This window comes from Peromyscus eremicus, chromosome 12, assembly GCF_949786415.1.
Source record: "Peromyscus eremicus chromosome 12, PerEre_H2_v1, whole genome shotgun sequence".
In the NCBI taxonomy this organism is placed as follows: Eukaryota; Metazoa; Chordata; class Mammalia; order Rodentia; family Cricetidae; genus Peromyscus; species Peromyscus eremicus.
This window is the reverse complement of record NC_081428.1, coordinates 21589424-21605638: the sequence shown is the minus strand read 5'-3', so window position 1 is coordinate 21605638 and position 16215 is coordinate 21589424. Positions and strand designations below refer to the sequence as shown.

The 16215-nt window shown below is 38.3% G+C and overlaps 1 long non-coding RNA gene across 2 annotated transcripts in view; it reads left to right on the top strand.

Annotated features, from left to right (window-relative positions):
- The window catches only part of LOC131922176 (uncharacterized), a 45676-nt gene that overhangs the window by 3846 nt on the left and 25615 nt on the right, over positions 1-16215 (top strand). Inside the window, exon 2 of one of the 2 annotated variants that reach the window (XR_009382227.1) lies at positions 5564-5630. The exons of the other annotated variant lie outside the window; for it this stretch is intronic. This is a non-coding gene — a long non-coding RNA (uncharacterized LOC131922176). The remainder of the gene's footprint in view (positions 1-5563; positions 5631-16215) is intronic. 2 annotated transcript variants of the gene reach the window in all.

Genomic DNA, 16215 nt, shown 5'->3' with positions numbered 1-16215 from the left:
TTGGATAGGAAATGTGGCACACCTACTGTTCCTGTGTTTAACTACACTATTTCTTTACTAGTTATAGAGCATGCCCAAGTTGAAGGAGAAAGTAGACTTAAAAATACAGTTGTTTTGTTTTCTATTGTGTCATCATTTCCTAGAGTACGACTAACTTCATTGTGAATGTTTAATATAGTCACAAAAGGAATGAATAGAAATAGTAAATACAAATAAAAGGGTTTACATATAAAAGCATGTTAAGTAAGATCTTTAAGTGTTTGAGTGATGGCTGCTTATAGGATCTAGCATATTTAAGTATTTCCACAGCATGCCCTACTCGCAGATTAGATACTTTTAAATGAGTGATTGAAGGGATGTGTGTTGATGGAGACCATCATAAATGTTTCTAAAAGAGATTTTTTTATATCTATTCTATGTGCTTTTTTCTAATTATCTGTGTTTTCAGACACTGGATTACTTCAATATCAAATTTATGTAAGTGTATGCAAACAAAATGCTTATAATATAAAGATAGCTAAATTTGTTCTTCCATTTCATGTATGACAGCTGCTTTAAAGAAACACTTATTTTGTAAAAAGAGACCTTTTGATATGATGTTAGGTTATGATTTACATACAATTCTTGTGGGATGCATTATTGTATTGGAGGTTGTACCTAGGACCTCACTTATGCTAGGTGAATATTCTAGCACTGAGCTACAACTATCCAGCTCTACTAGATTTGTTAAAGAAAATATTTTATTCTTTTTGAGTTATTTTTACTGTAGCAGGAAAGAGAAATGTAATTGTTAGTGAGTTGATTTCAATATAAGTAAACTACCTTTAACACTACACATTTATTTATTTCATTAAACTTAAATTTAATATTTATATTAAAATATATAATATAATAGTGTTATATCATATATAGATGCTAATAAAAGTAATTGTATTTTTCCTAGAACTTACCTTCAGCACTATTCCAGAGATGATAAGCTTATTTCAGTGCTGTCTACTTAAAGAATTTCAAGTATTAGCAATGAGTTGTATTATTCATGAAGATGATGAGCTCAGAGTACCTAGTAAACTAGACTGATGCCATAGATTTATTCTTTTATTGGTGTGGATTTTTTTCTTCTAAATTTTAGGACAGCTGAAAACATTTATTTAGATAACATATTGTAGAAAGTTTAGACATCACAGTCAAGAAGACTCTGAAACTAACCTGCTTCCCTCTATGTTGTATTTTCTTGATTTTCTTTTTTGTGGCACAGATGTATGTAACATATCTATACAGTTTTATCAACAGTTGTGCTTATAATACATACGATACATATTTTTCTATAGTTTGTCACACTTCTTATGTATTTATTATGTATCTTGTTCAAATTACAGATTTAACATAAGAATATTACAATATATTATGAGATTTATCTTTAAGTTTTCAACAATCTTCTTCAATATTTGCTAGTTATATTAGTATTTATTGATTAGTCTTCCTTTCTTTTTAATTTAATAGCTTATTTTCGATTCATTTCTTATAATACTTTTTGTTTGTTTGTTTTTGCTTTGTTTGTTTGTTTGTTTGTTCGGTCTTGTTTTTGAAACAGTATTTCCCACCCAATCACTCACTTGATCCTCCTACCATAGCATCCACTATGTGTAAACCACCACAACCAACTTCTCACTGATTATTTTTGAATTATTTTTGAGATTATAATATAATTACATTATTTCCCCTTTCCTTTTCCTCCACCTAAAACTCCCCCACAATTCCCTCCTTGTTTTCTTTCAAATTCACAATCTTTTTCTTCCATGAATTATTGTTACATATGTACATGTGCATGCATGTGTGTTCCTAAATAAATACATAACAGTATGTCCAGTCTGCATAATATTACTTGTTATATGTTTTAATGCTACATAGGCCATATATATAATTTCCCTCTGATGGGACAGGCCTGTAATCCTGTGTACTCAGGAATTTGAGACCAAGTTGTGCTATACAGAGTAAGTTCAAAGCCATCCTACATAACTAAGCAGGATTCTATCTCAAAATAAAAAAAAGAAAGAAAGATGCAGCACAGTGGTAAGCTGCTTGCCTCAAAAGGAGGATCCTCTAGGTTCAGTTCTTAAGGGAGAACCAAACTAACACACAAAACCACATACTTAGTCATGCAGACCTTTTCTTGATATTTGTTTCATTTGATTATTGTAGGGCAGTAACATACTGCTTTAATCAGTGGAACTTTATCATAAATACTTACATCTGAATGGATAAAATATGCTTAGTTTTTCTTTTAACGTTTTTCTCTGATTTCATCTATTTTTCTGCATAGCTTACAAATCACTCAGTTCCTTTCCTTCCAAATACTGTTATAATTCCTTTAAAATTTAGAGTAAAACTTGAACTTCCCGTGTTGATTAGAGGAAAATGCACATCTTTACAGTGGTGGAATGTCTGTCTGGGAAAAAGGTGTGTTTCTGCTTTAATGAGGACTTCTAAATACTTTTCTTCAATGGACATTACACACTTTGTTACTTTTATTCCAAGGTACACTAACACTTGGGCTGTTGTGATATAGTGTTTGTTAGAATCACTTTACCAGTTAAAACATTTAAACTATTAAATTCTGATACATGCCTTTAGTTTGCTTCATTGATCAAAATAGCTGTCACCTCTAGATGCTAAGAATTAATTTCTGCTCTGGCATGAGAAAATAATGACAGAACAGCAGCTGTAGATGCTTACACACATTTTTTTTTCCTCTCTGTGTACTATGATGGAAGAGAGTGGGATGGGGGCACTATTCTGTCACATTGCTGGCTATGAGGACCACTGTTATCAAAAACAGAATCTTCTCTAGTTGTGGCTTTAGCACATATGACGGACAAGCTGTTCTGTTATAAACTCAAGGGTAGAAGAACGTGTTCCACTCCTAAATTATGCTGATCACTCTGTGGCTTCCTTCTGCGTCTGCTCGTGTGTCTGCCCTTTGCAGTTTCAGAGGATGGTTTTCTTTTAGAGATGCCTCAGAAAATGGCCGTGCCTTCTGCTCTGCTCACTAGAATTACTGAGATTTTTTTTTTCTTAGACTGTTTTGTTTTCCTTTCGCTCAGTGCTTACATTTGTTTTGCTGCGTGTTTTGTTGATTTTTTTTCTGTTCTGTTGTTGAGACAGTGACTTGACTCCATAGTCCAAGCTGGCCTGAAAAACAGTGCTTACTAGCAGACTGCCTGAAAACTCACTGTAAATGTCCTGGCTCCATGTCCCAGGCTGGGATTACAGGTGTGAGCCACCACTCCAAGTAGCATTTTTATGTTCCTCTTTTATAATATTTTATACATACAAGATTATATACATGGCTTGACTTAGTTAGTTTTAACTGTCAACATGACACAGCATGGAGCCATTTAAAAGAATAAGCCTTCACTGAGGAATTACCTATATAATATTAGCCTTGGGTAGGTTTGTGAGATTTGTCTTGATTATAACTAATTCAGGAGGGCCTAGCTCATTCTGGTTATGCTGGAACCATTCCATGGGCAAGTTGTCTGAGCCATATAAGAAAAGTAGCTAAGCATGAGCCTGAACCGATGAGGGAGCCAACAAGAAGCATTCCTCCATGGTTCCCGCTTCCAAGATCCTGCCCTCAATAATGGGCTATGACTTAGAAGCCTAAGCCAGGAAAATCCTGTCCCCGATAAGTTGTCTTTAGCCATGGTTATTTATCACATGGTTATTTAATCTAGCTGGATTCAGCTAGAACAGAAACTGGGACCAGGAATAGGGCATTGCTGTGGTGGACGTGACCACATTCCTTTTTGTACTTGTATCAGTTACTTTTCTATTGCTGTGAGAAAACACCATGACAAAGGTGATTTATAGAAGAAAGGGTTTATTTGGGCTTATTGTTTCACGGGGAGAGTGCATCATCGGGAGGCCAGGCAACAAGAAATAGGCAAACTTCCAGACCAGGAAGCTGAGGCAGCACATCTTCAGTTACAAAGACACAGAGAGAGCCAAGTGAAAGGCCTTCAAGGTGTGGAAGCCTCCATATCTGTTCCTGTTAGTGCACTTCCTCCATTAATGCTACACCCCCTTATGGCCTCAAACCAGGGGTCAAGCTTTCCAACAGACATTGTGTAGAAACTTGGAAGATAAGAATGCTAAGAGAAATGTGGCCCATTGAAGCTTGACTGGTAAGGTTTCAGAAGCAAGGAAGGACTCTATCAGAATGAGGGTTGGGGTCCTTTGTGTGGTATTTTGCCTAAGAATCTGAGTGTGCCGATCAGCTGGGACTAAAGAATAAGCTGTGGCTGCTAAGACATTAGCACCACTGAAGTGAAACTTTTTGTATATCATTGGGAAAATAGTATTTTCTCAGAGTCATAGCACACAAGTGGTGGGTGGTTTTTTTTTTTGTTTTGTTTTGTCTGTTTGTGAGTTTTGTTTTGGGGGAGTTGCTAGGCTACATTTCAAGCTCACAGCCAAACTTGGTAAATACTATGTAAGGTCACACAGATGGTTTTTTTTTTTTATGTTAAGAAAACATAATATAATATTTAATATTAAGCATGACACATCCAATAAGCAGTATTAATGAAAGATTTTAAAATCTCTTCTTTGCACTAAATATTTTTAAATAATGTTCATTTTATTACATATATTAACTGAATGATTTTTTTTTAATTTTTATTTTGCAATACAATTCAGTTCTACATATCAGCCACGGATTCCCTTGTTCTCCCCCCTCCTGCCCCCCTCACCTTCCCCCCAGCCAGCCCCCCATTCCCATCTCCTCCAGGGCAAAGCCTTCCCTGCAGACTGAGATCAACCTGGTAGACTCAGTCCAGGTAGGTCCAGTCCCCTCCTCCCAGGCCGAGCAAAGCGATCCTGCATAGGCCCGAGGTTTCAAACAGTCAACTCATGCAATGAGCACAGGACCTGGTCCCACTGCCTGGATGCCTCCCAAACAGATCAGGCCAATCAACTGTCTCACCCACTCAGAGGGCCTAATCCAGTTGGTGACCCCTCAGCCATTGGTTCATATTTCATGTGTTTCTGTTCGTTTGGCTATTTGTCCCTGTGCTTTATCCAACCTTGGTCTCAATAATTCTCGCTCATATAAACCCTCCTCATTCTCACTAATTGGACTCCCAGAGCTCCACCCAGGGCCTAGTCATGGATCTCTGCATGCAGATCCCTCAGTAGTTGGATGAGGTTTCTAGCACGACAGTTAGGGTGTTTGGCCATCCCATCACCAGAGTAGGTCAGTTCGGGCTGTCTCTAGACCATTGCCAGCAGTCTGTTGTGGGGGTATCTTTGTGGATTTCTGTGGGCCTCTCTAGCACTTGGCTTCTTCCTATTCTCATGTGGTCTTCATTTACCATGGTCTCCTATTCCTTGTTCTCCCTCTCTGTTGTTGATCCAGCTGGGATCTCCCACTCACCCAAGCTCTCTTTCCCTCGACCCTCGCCCTTCACTACCCCCACTCATGTCCAGGCTGTTCATGTAGATCTCATTCCATTTCTCTGTCATTGGGTGATCCTCTTGTCTTTCTTGGGGTCCTGTTTTCCAGGTAGCCTCCCTGGTGATGTGAGTAGCAGTCCAGTCATCCTTGTTCCACATCTAGTATCCTGCTATGAGTGAGTACATACCATGTTTGTCTTTCTGAGTCTGGTTTACCTCACTCAGGATGATTTTTTCTAGATCCATCCATTTGTCTGCAAACCTCATGATGTCATTGTTTTTCTGTGCTGAGTAGTATTCCATTGTGTATATGTACCACATTTTGTTTATCCATTCTTCAGTTGAAGGGCATCTAGCTTGTTTCCATGTTCTGGCTATTACAAACAATGCTGATATGAACATAGCTGAACAAGTGCTCTTGTGGTATGGTTCAGCATTCCTTGGGTATATGCCCAAGAGTGGTATAGCTGGATCTTGGGGGAGATGGATTCCCAATTTTCTAAGAAAGCGCCATATTGATTCCCAAAGTGGTTGTACAAGCTTGCATTCCCACCAGCAATGGAGGAGAGTTCCCCTAGCTCCACATCCTCTCCAGCATAAGGTGTCTTCAGTTTTTGATCTTAGCCATTCTGACAGGCATAAGGTGGTATCTCAGAGTTGTTTTGATTTGCATTTCCCTGATGATTAGGGATGATGAGCAATTCCTTAAATGTCTTTCAGCCATTTGAGTTTCCTCTGTTGAGAAGTCTCTGTTTAGTTCTATAGCCCATGTCTTAATTGGACTGTTGGGCATTTTGATGTCTAATTTCTTGAGTTCCTTATATATTCTGGATATCAGTCCTCTGTCAGATGTGAGGTTGGTGAAGATCTTTTCCCATTCTGTAGGCTGTTGCTTTGCCTTGTTGACCGTATCCTTTGCTCTACAAAAGCTTCTCAGTTTCAAGAGGTCCCATTGATTGATGTTTTTCTCAGTGTCTGTGCTACTAGTGTTCTATTTAGGAAGTGGTCTCCTATGCCAATGCGTTCAAGACTACTTCCTACTTTCTCTTCTAGCAGGTTCAGAGTAGCTGGATTTATGTTGAGGTCCTTGATCCACCTGTACTTAAGTTTTGTGCACGGTGATAGATATGGATCTATTTGCAGCCTTCTACATGTTGATATCCAGTTTTGCCAGCACCATTTGTTGAAGATGCTTTCTTTTTTCCATTGTGCACTTTTGGCTTCTTTGTCAAAAATTATGTGTTCATAGGTGTGCGGATTAATGTTAGGGTCTTCAATTTGATTCCATTGGTCCACATGTCGGTTTTTATGCCAGTACCAAGCTGTTTTTATTACTGTAGCTCTATAGTAGAGCTTGAAGTCAGGGATCGTGATGCCTCCAGAGGTTGTGTTATTGTACAGGATTCTTTTGGCTATCCTGGGTTTTTTGTTTTTCCATATGAAGTTGAGTATTATTCTTTCCAGGTCTGTGAAGAATTGTGATGGTATTTTGATGGGGATTGCTTTGAATCTGTAGATTGCTTTTGGTAAGATTGCCATTTTTACTATGTTAGTTCTGCCTATCCATGAGCATGGGAGATCTTTCCATTTTCTGACATCTTCTTCAATTTCTTTTTTCATGGACTTAAAGTTCTTGTCATATAGGTCCTTCTTGGTTAGTGTTACCCCAAGGTATTTTATGTCATTTGTGGCTATAGTAAAGGGTGATGTATCTCTGATTTCCTTCTCTGCTTCTTTGTCCATTGTATATAGGAGGGCTACTGATTTTTTTGAGTTGATCTTGTATCCTGCTATGTTGCTGAAGGTGTTTATAAGCTTTATCAGTTCCTCGGTGGAATCTTTGGGGTTGCTCAAGTATACTATCATGTCATCTGCAAATAGGGAAAGCTTGACTTCTTCCTTTCCAATTTGTATCTCCTTAATCTCCTTATGTTGTCTTATTGCTCTGGCTAGAACTTCAAGTACTATATTGAATAAGTATGGGGAGAGCGGACAGCCTTGCCTCGTTCCTGATTTTAGTGGAATTGCTTTGAGTTTCTCTCCATTTAATTTGATGTTGGCTGTTGGCTTGCTGTAAATTGCCTTTATTATGTTTAGGTATGTTCCCTGTATTCCTGATTGCTCCAAGACCTTTACATGAAGGGGTGTTGGATTTTGTCAAATGCCTTTTCTGCATCTAGTGAGATGATCATGTGGTTTTTTTCTTTGAGTTTGTTTATGTGGTGTATTACATTGATGGGCTTTTGTATGTTGAACCACCCTTGCATCCCTGGAATGAATCCTACTTGATCATGGTGGATAATTGTTTTGATGTGTTCTTGGAGTCTGTTTGCCAGTATTTTATTGAGTATTTTTGCATCAATGTTCATGAGGGAGATTGGTCTGTAGTTCTTTCTTTGTTGTATCCTTGTTTGGTTTAGGAATCAGGGTAATTGTAGCCTCATAGAAGGAGTTTGGTAATGTTCCTTCTGTTTCTATTGTGTGGAACAATTTAGAGAGTATTGGTATTAACTCTTCTTTGAAGATCTGGTAGAATTCTGCGCTGAAACCATCTGGTCCTGGGCTTTTTTTGGTTGGGAGACTTTTAATGACTGTTTCTATTTCCTTAGGGGTTATTGGACTATTTAAATAGTTTATCTGGTCTTGATTTAACTTAGGTATGTGGTACCTATCCAGAAAATTATCCATTTCTTTTAGGTTTTCCAGTTTTGTGGAATAGAGGTTTTTGAAGTATGACATGATGATTCTCTGGATTTCCTCAATGTCTGTTGTTATGTCCCCCTTTTCATTTCTGATTTTGTTGATTTGGACTCTCTCTCTCTGTCTTTTGGTTAGTTTGGATAAGGGCTTGTCTATCTTGTTAATTTTCTCAAAGAACCAACTCTTTGTTTCATTAATTTTTTGTATTGTTCTCTTTGTTTCTATTTTATTGATTTCAGCTCTCACTTTGATAATTTCCCGGCGTCTATTCTTCCTGGGAGACTTTGCTTCTTCTTGTTCTAGAGCTTTCAGGTGTGCTGTTAAGTCACTAGTGTGAGATTTCTCCATCTTATTTATGTGGGCATTTAGTGCTATGAATTTCCCTCTTAGTACTGCTTTCATAGTGTCCCATAGGTTTGGATATGTGGTGTCTTCATTTTCGTTGATCTCTAGGAAGTCTTTAATTTCTTTCTTTATTTCTTCCTTAACCCATTGGTGAATCAGTTGGGTATTATTCAGTTTCCATGAGATTGTAGGTTTTCTGTAGTTTTTGTTGTTGTTGAAATCCAACTTTAGACCATGGTGGTCTGATAGAACACAGGAGGTTATTCCAATTGTTTTGTATCTGTTTAGATTTGTTTTGTGGCCAAGTATGTGGTCGATTTTAGAGAAGGTTCCATGGGGTGCTGAGAAGAAGGTATATTCTTTTTTGTTAGGATGGAATGTTCTGTAGATATCGATTAAGTCCATTTGAGTCATGACATCACTTAAGTCCTTTATTTCTCTGTTAATTTTCAATTTGGGAGATCTGTCCAGTGGTGAAAGTGGGGTGTTGAGGTCTCCCACTATTAATGTGTGAGGTTTTATATGTGATTTAAGCTTTAGTAATGTTTCTTTTATGTGGGTGCCCTTGTGTTTGGGGCATAAATGTTCAGGATTGAGACTTCATCTTGGTGGATCTTTCCTGTGATGAGTATGTAATGCCCTTCTTGATCTCTTTTGATTGATTTTAGTTTGAAGTCTATTTTGCTGGATATCAGGATGGCTACACCCGCTTGTTTCTTAAGACCGTTTGATTGGAAAGTCTTTTCCCAGCCTTTTATTTTTAGGTGGTGTCTATATTTGAATTTGAGATGTGTTTCTTGTATGCAGCAGAAAGATGTGTCCTGCTTTCATATCCATTCTGTAAGCCTATGTCTTTTTATAGGTGAATTAAGTCCATTGATATTGAGGGATATTAATGACCAGTGATTGTTCATTCCTGTTATTTTTTGGTGGTGATGTGTGTGTACTTCTCTTCGTTGGGGTTTACTGCTGTGGCTTTATCTATTGCCTGTGTTTTCGAGGGTGTATCTAACTTCCTTAGGTTGGAATTTTCCTTCTAGTGCTTTCTGTAGGGCTGGGTTTATGGATAAGTATTGTTTAAATCTGGCTTTGTCATGGAATGTCTTGTTCACTCCATCTATGATGATTGAAAGTTTTGCTGGGTATATTAGTCTAGGCTGACATGGTCTCTTAGTGTCTGCATTACATCTGTCCAGGTCCTTCTGGCTTTCAAAGTCTCCATTGAGAAATCGGGTGTTATTCTGATAGGTTTGCCTTATATGTCACTTGGCCTTTTTCCTTTGCTGCTCTTAATATTCTTTCTTTATTCTGTACGTTTAATTGTTTAATTATTATGTGGCGAGGGGACTTTTTTTGGGGGTCTAGTCTGTTTGGTGTTCTATAGGCTTCTTGTATCTTCATAGGCATTTCCTTCTTTAAGTTGGGAAAGTTTTCTTCTATGATCTTGTTGAATATATTTTCTGTGCCCTTGAGTTGGTATTCTTCTCCTTCTACCCCTATTATTCGTAGGTTTGGTCTTTTCATGGTGTCCCAAATTTCTTGGACATTTTGGTTCATGACTTTGTTGGCTTTAGTGTTTTCTTTGACTGATGAATCTATTTCTTCTACTGTATCTTCAACGCTAGAGATCCTCTCTTCCATCTCTTGAATTCTGTTGATTATACTTGCATCTGAAGTTCCCAATCGTTTACTCAGATTTTCTATTTCCAGCATTCCTTCTGTTTGTGTCTTCTTCATTTTTTTCTATTTCCCTTTTCAGGTCTTGGACTGTTTCCTTCATTTGTTTCATTGATTTTTCTTGATTTTCTTTCAGTACTTTATTGTTTTCTTCCAGGACTTTATTGATTTCTTCTAATTTGTTTGCCCTTTCCTCTAGTTGTTTACAGCATTCTTCACATTTTTTTGTCTTTTCCTCTACCCAAGCCTCTAGCTTCTTCATGATGTCATTCATAAGGCTATTTTCTTCTGCTTCTTCCAATTTCTGATGTTCAGGTCTAGGTGTTGGAGGAGGGCTAGGGCCTGGTGATGCTGTATTGCTATTCATTTTGTTGTATGTGTTTCTGCCTTGACATCTGCCCATCTCCTTATGGTTCGTTCTTGGCCTTATCTGCACACTTGGTTCAGACAGAGCTGACAGATTCAGGAAGTCTCTCTCTCTTGTCCAGATGGGAGCTCTCTTGTCCAAATTGGAAGTCCGGGGCAGGATGGGAGCTCTTGTCCAGAAGGGAAGTCCGGGACAGGATGGGAGCTCTTCTCTCTCTCTCTCTCTCTCTCTCTCTCTGTGTGTGTGTGTGTGTGTGTGTGTGTGTGTGTGTGTGTGTGTGTGCTCCAGAAGGGAAGTCTGGGGCACGATGGGAGCTGGGGGCCGGCCTCTAAGTCTCAGGAAGAGGCTTGGGCATGGAAGCAGGGCGTGGAGATTGCAGGGTCTGCCAGGGGTAGTGGAGAAGGGGATCCTTCCCGGTGGGGCTAGAAGGGAACCTGCCTGGTGGCCAGAACCTGGGGCCAAGTTGGACAGGTCTTCCCCGGAGTGGCTGGTGCCCAGGGATGGGGTCCAGGGCAAGCTAAGGGACTCACCTGTGCTCCAGAAGGGAAGTCCGGGGCAAGATGGGAGCTGAGGGCCGGCCTCTAAGTCTCAGGAAGAGGCTTGGGGCTCCGGTTTTGAAAGCATGAAGGGGTCATGCAGAATAGTTGAGGCCTGCCCCCATGTGGTAGAGTCAGAACCCCTGTGGAGCAGTGGTGAAGATGCATCCTTGGTTGATGTGGGGACTACAGGATGCTGGAGATGCCAGGAATGTGGGACAATCTCTAGGTGTATAGAGGAACAGGCCTCTTGCCTATAAGTCAAGTTATGTTTGCTGTGGATGGCCAGAAGACTGCCCAGTGAGTGAGTACCACAGCTTTGGGTTTGCTTTGCTTTGGTTTGTTTCTATGCCTAGGTTCTTTTATGGAATAAAAAGTATTTAACTTGTATTTTATTTTATCGGAGCCCAAGGTAAAAAGACTTTGGACCTTTAAAAAGACACTAAACTTTTTAATCACTGGAACTTTTAAAGACTGTGGCACTTTTAAAGGTGTATTATTTTATGCTATTATAATAACATGGGACTGGAGGACAAGGAAGTAAAGTGTACGGTTTAAAGTGGTATGTTTTTGTGTCAAGTTGACATTGACAGCTTTAGCTGTCAACTTGACACAGCCTGGAGTCATCTGAAAGGAGAAACCCCAACAGAACACCATCGTATTCGCCAGTATTTTCTTCTCTCCTGAAAGGAGAATGACGGGTCTCTGTGACATAAATTTGAATTTGCCTAACTTTTAGGGAAAAAAAAGTATTTTTGTGTTTATTTTCTTTTTTCCTTGTCTGTTCATACACATTTGTACAGTTTTCTAATAATTTTCCTTTCCAAATTGTGGCAGCTCTTTATATTTTAAGTACCAGTATTTAACAAACAATATGTGTTGTAAATATCCCAAATATTTTCATGTCTTTTAAGTTTATTTAAATTATTAATTATGTAATGTAGTTGAGTTTATAATTTTTGCCTTTTGTATGTCATTAACTATTTACCTCTACCAAAGTCACCAGGATATTCTTCCATGTTATCTTTTTTCGACTTTCATATTGGGTCTTTAATCATCCTTGGACTGATAGTGTGTTAGGATGCTACTCCTTTTTTCTTTATAGATATTAGCCTAGGACTGTTTACTGAACATAATTCCTGTAGTGTTTTAAATGGCCTTCTTTGTTATCTACCAAGTTGTAGGGTGCATAGGTCTGTTTCTAGCTCTATTCTGTTTTACTACCCAGCTGATCTAATATTTTTATTACAGCTTTGTACTAAAGTTGTGCTGTTTCTCTGGACAAATATATTTGCTTTATTATTTCTAAGACGTTTGTTGTCTGGCTTTATTCTGTTTTGTTTTGTTTTTTAATTCAAAAGGAATGTGAGAGATGATCCAACTTGATGAGGGCAGGAAACTTGGACCCACATCGTCCTTCCCAAGGTCCCAAGGTTTCCACCTAATCTGTGAGTCTTACCATCATCTTCCTTGCCCCTGATCCAAGATCTGATGTGTTGAATTTGACGTTGGCCTTCAGGGCATCTCTGCTTTTGTGAATTCTTTTCGGCTTTCCTCTTGAGTTTCAGAATATTCAATTTTTTAGTTCCTTGGAGATTTTCTTCAACTTCCTAGGAGCTTAGAATTTAGTGCAGCAGGACTTTAAACCTGTCTTTATTTTCTCAATAAGAGGCTTTTTTATTTTATCTAAGATGTGCTTTTCTAGAGGTATAAGTTCCCCCGATGTCGTATGTCACAACCTTAAAACTCGGTCAAATATGCAGTAATTTGGACTACTTGATGATGTGTGAAATATCAGTTCTTATTTATGGGTTAGGATCTGTAAGAGGGATGAGAGGCTTCATGTTCTGCCATTCAAGTCAACTGACTTATCTTCTCTGTATTGCTTTTTATTATAGAAATCATGAAGGATTGTGCACCTGCTTATTATTATAGAAATCATAAAGGATTATGCACCTTTATGATTTCATAAGAAGCTCTCACCCTTTTCCTACTTATTTAGAAGCTATAAATCAGAGATTATTTGCTATACTAATAAGAATATCATCATTATTAATAGTGAAAATCATGAAAAATGAAAGGCAGCCTTGAAAAGTTAGTCAGTGGTTAGTATGAAGTACTGTGGAACTAAGCCAGAATGTAGAGTTATGGGAGTGATACCTCCAAAACGGAGAAGTAACTAAAGCAAGCCTAGAAATGTATCAGACAGTTTGGCTGTTCTTATCTGGTATTCAATGCCAGGCTCCATTGTGTTTCTAGAATGCATAGAATGAATTTTGTAATTGTGAATTGGAACTCTGCCATTTGACTCCTTGGCCAGACTTGGCTATCAGTACTCATGCTTTCCATGATTGGTGCTGGAGAAATTCACCCTCAGTTTGTCACAATATCAATGTGGCTCAAAGTAACTTTTGAGTTTGACATGTGACATTATGCTAATAAATCAAGAACAAGAATCATTGTCTGGGTAGGATGATGCAGGAGACCACAAGCTGTGGGACCAGAAGGACCTGGCTTCACACCCCAATATCCAATAGGAGGGATCTTTCATTCTCTTTCATTGTGAGCCTCAGAGAACTTATTTCCTAAACTGAAGATCGTAATGCTTCGCTGGCCCAGGTATTGTAAGATGAAGTGAGATGGTATGTGTGCTATACCTGAGAACTATAACAGGGATATAATTATATCCCTACACTTCCTAAGGAGATTAGATGAATAAAAGCAGAATGGTGATTGTCCTGTTTTCTTCTATCACAGAGTGAAAAAAGCAGGCAGAAAAGTTTGGGAATCTGTTTTTTTGTTTTGTTTTGTTTTGTTTTTGTTTTTTGGTTAAACTTCTTGTTTAGTTGTCTTCCTCATTTATTATTCATGGAGACACCAAATAAATAATTTAACCATCCTGTAAAATATATAAAGATATATGAAATGCTTTCTTTGTAGATGAATTTTGAATCCAAATATTATTAGCAAAGTTACTCAAGTGGAACCAATCCATATTAGACCACTTATGGTGAATGTTGCTGCCAAACTAATCTTCCTTAAGGACTAAATTTATTAAGTTTCTCTCCTTGAATTTATCAAAACTCATCTTATACTTTAATGCATCAAATATAAATTTTACTGTCAGGATTTCAAGAATTCTTTTCATTGGCCCACTCTTTCAAGCCAAACATTGTAGCTGTAAGTTTTCCTGTGTTTCGGCTGGCCAGCGGTCAGGACAAATCTCTCCCACTCGTGTCCCCCAAGTAAACACACAGAGGCTTATATTAATTATAACTGCTTGGCCAATAGCTCAGGCTTCCTACTGACTAGCTCTTACACTTAAACTCAGCCCATTTCTGTTAATCTATACCTTGCCATGTTTTCCGTGGCTTTACCTGTGTGCCATTACATACTGCTCCCTGGACAGCGGGCTGGTGTTTCCTGACTCAGCCTTCCTCTTCCCAGAATTCTCCTTGTCTGCTTATCCCGCCTATACTTCCTGCCTGGCTACTGGCCAATCAGCGTTTTATTAAACCAGTGTACAAAAGCATTATCCCACAGCAAAACATTTCTTATTAGACCCACAAACCACTCTCTGCTTAAAGATATATACTCCTTACCCACAACATTTTTCGACAACTGTCTCTTTTCTGTAACTCCTAGTGTTTTTTCATAACTCCCCTTCAGTTCCACAGTGAAGATAAGATTCTGGAAATCACATGAAATAAAGTTCCCTAGATGTTCTTCCACACAAATCTAGCTTGTTCTGCTCATGCCAAGAGCTCAGAGCTCATTTCCACTGGGACCATTGCCCCGAGTAGCACAGCACTCATGTAGGAGCTTCTACGTGGCTTTGGTGAATCATCGCTTAATTTAGTTGATAATTAAATACTGACTTTTATTGCACACTATTATTAATGTGAAATAAGTGATATATCCAATTAAAACCTGGGCTCTTTGAAAAGAGAGTTTCTTGTAATTCTTCATCTGTGTGTAAGTGCAGTACTGAACACAATGTGAATAAATACTTTTTAATTGATGAGTTAGTTGATTAAACTAAGCAACTTCACATGTGTACACTATGAATCTAGTCAGGTATATTATCTGACTTACTAGTTCTGTGTGTTGTTCTAGATTGTGAAAAGCAAGTCAGTTTGTTTACTCCCCTTAAAATAGTATAAGATGGACTTTCAGTACTCCTGGGTATTCACAGTTTATATTGCTTTCAAACACAAAAGCTCCTAAACAAGTGACTTCGAAATATTTGTTGTATAATTTTTCATTTTTGTCGACCATGCTGTTACTGTATGCCTCCAGAAATCAAAGCAGTAGCTTCCCCTGTGGTGGGCTGAAGTATGATACACTGTTATATGTCTTCTGGAGGGGTTCTATACAACACAGCTTCGGGAAAATGGAATTAGCATAGTTGTTTAGCTGGCAGAGTCCACTTCCCCTTCATGATGTGGTATAAAAATACATGAAATTCATTTCATTATTATCTTTTTCCTGTGGCTTGCTCCTCATGTTTATGCTTTGAGTTTCCAGGAGATTAAAGACTTTGTGTGGGAGTGTGGTAGGAAGAGCAAAGGATCAAACGTACTTGGGCTTTGAGCAGTGAACTATTTAGTGACCAGCAGGTGTCTCTGTTACACAATGAAGAAGGCTTTCCAACTTGACCCTATTCCACATCTAAGATCCCTTTTCAATTTTCAGCTATTTGTTCTGTTTTTCGTGAAGAATCCTTGTTCCTCTTAAGTCCTTCATATCAAAACTCAGTTTCTTTTAAATGCTGCATCTAAAACTATTTCTTAACATCTAATGTCTTTGTTTATCTTGTATCAACTTTTAGAATGGAAGCTACATCAGGATCTTTATTTAGAAGCCCTAAGAACCGAAAGGATCACAAAATCATATGTGTGCAATTAAATAAAAACAGTGGCGTCCTGTAAAAAAACCAGGAAGCTTGGCAGTTGTTTTTTCCCTTTAGCTAAAACAGCTGAGTAACTAAAATCTTTAACTAAGAGCTAAGTAACTATAGCCCTCTCTCTGTCCCTCCCGCTCACTTTCTGTTGCTTCATGACAGTATCTCACTATATAGTCCAAGCTAACCTTGAACTCAACATCTTTCTGCTTCAATATCCCATAGGCTTGTGT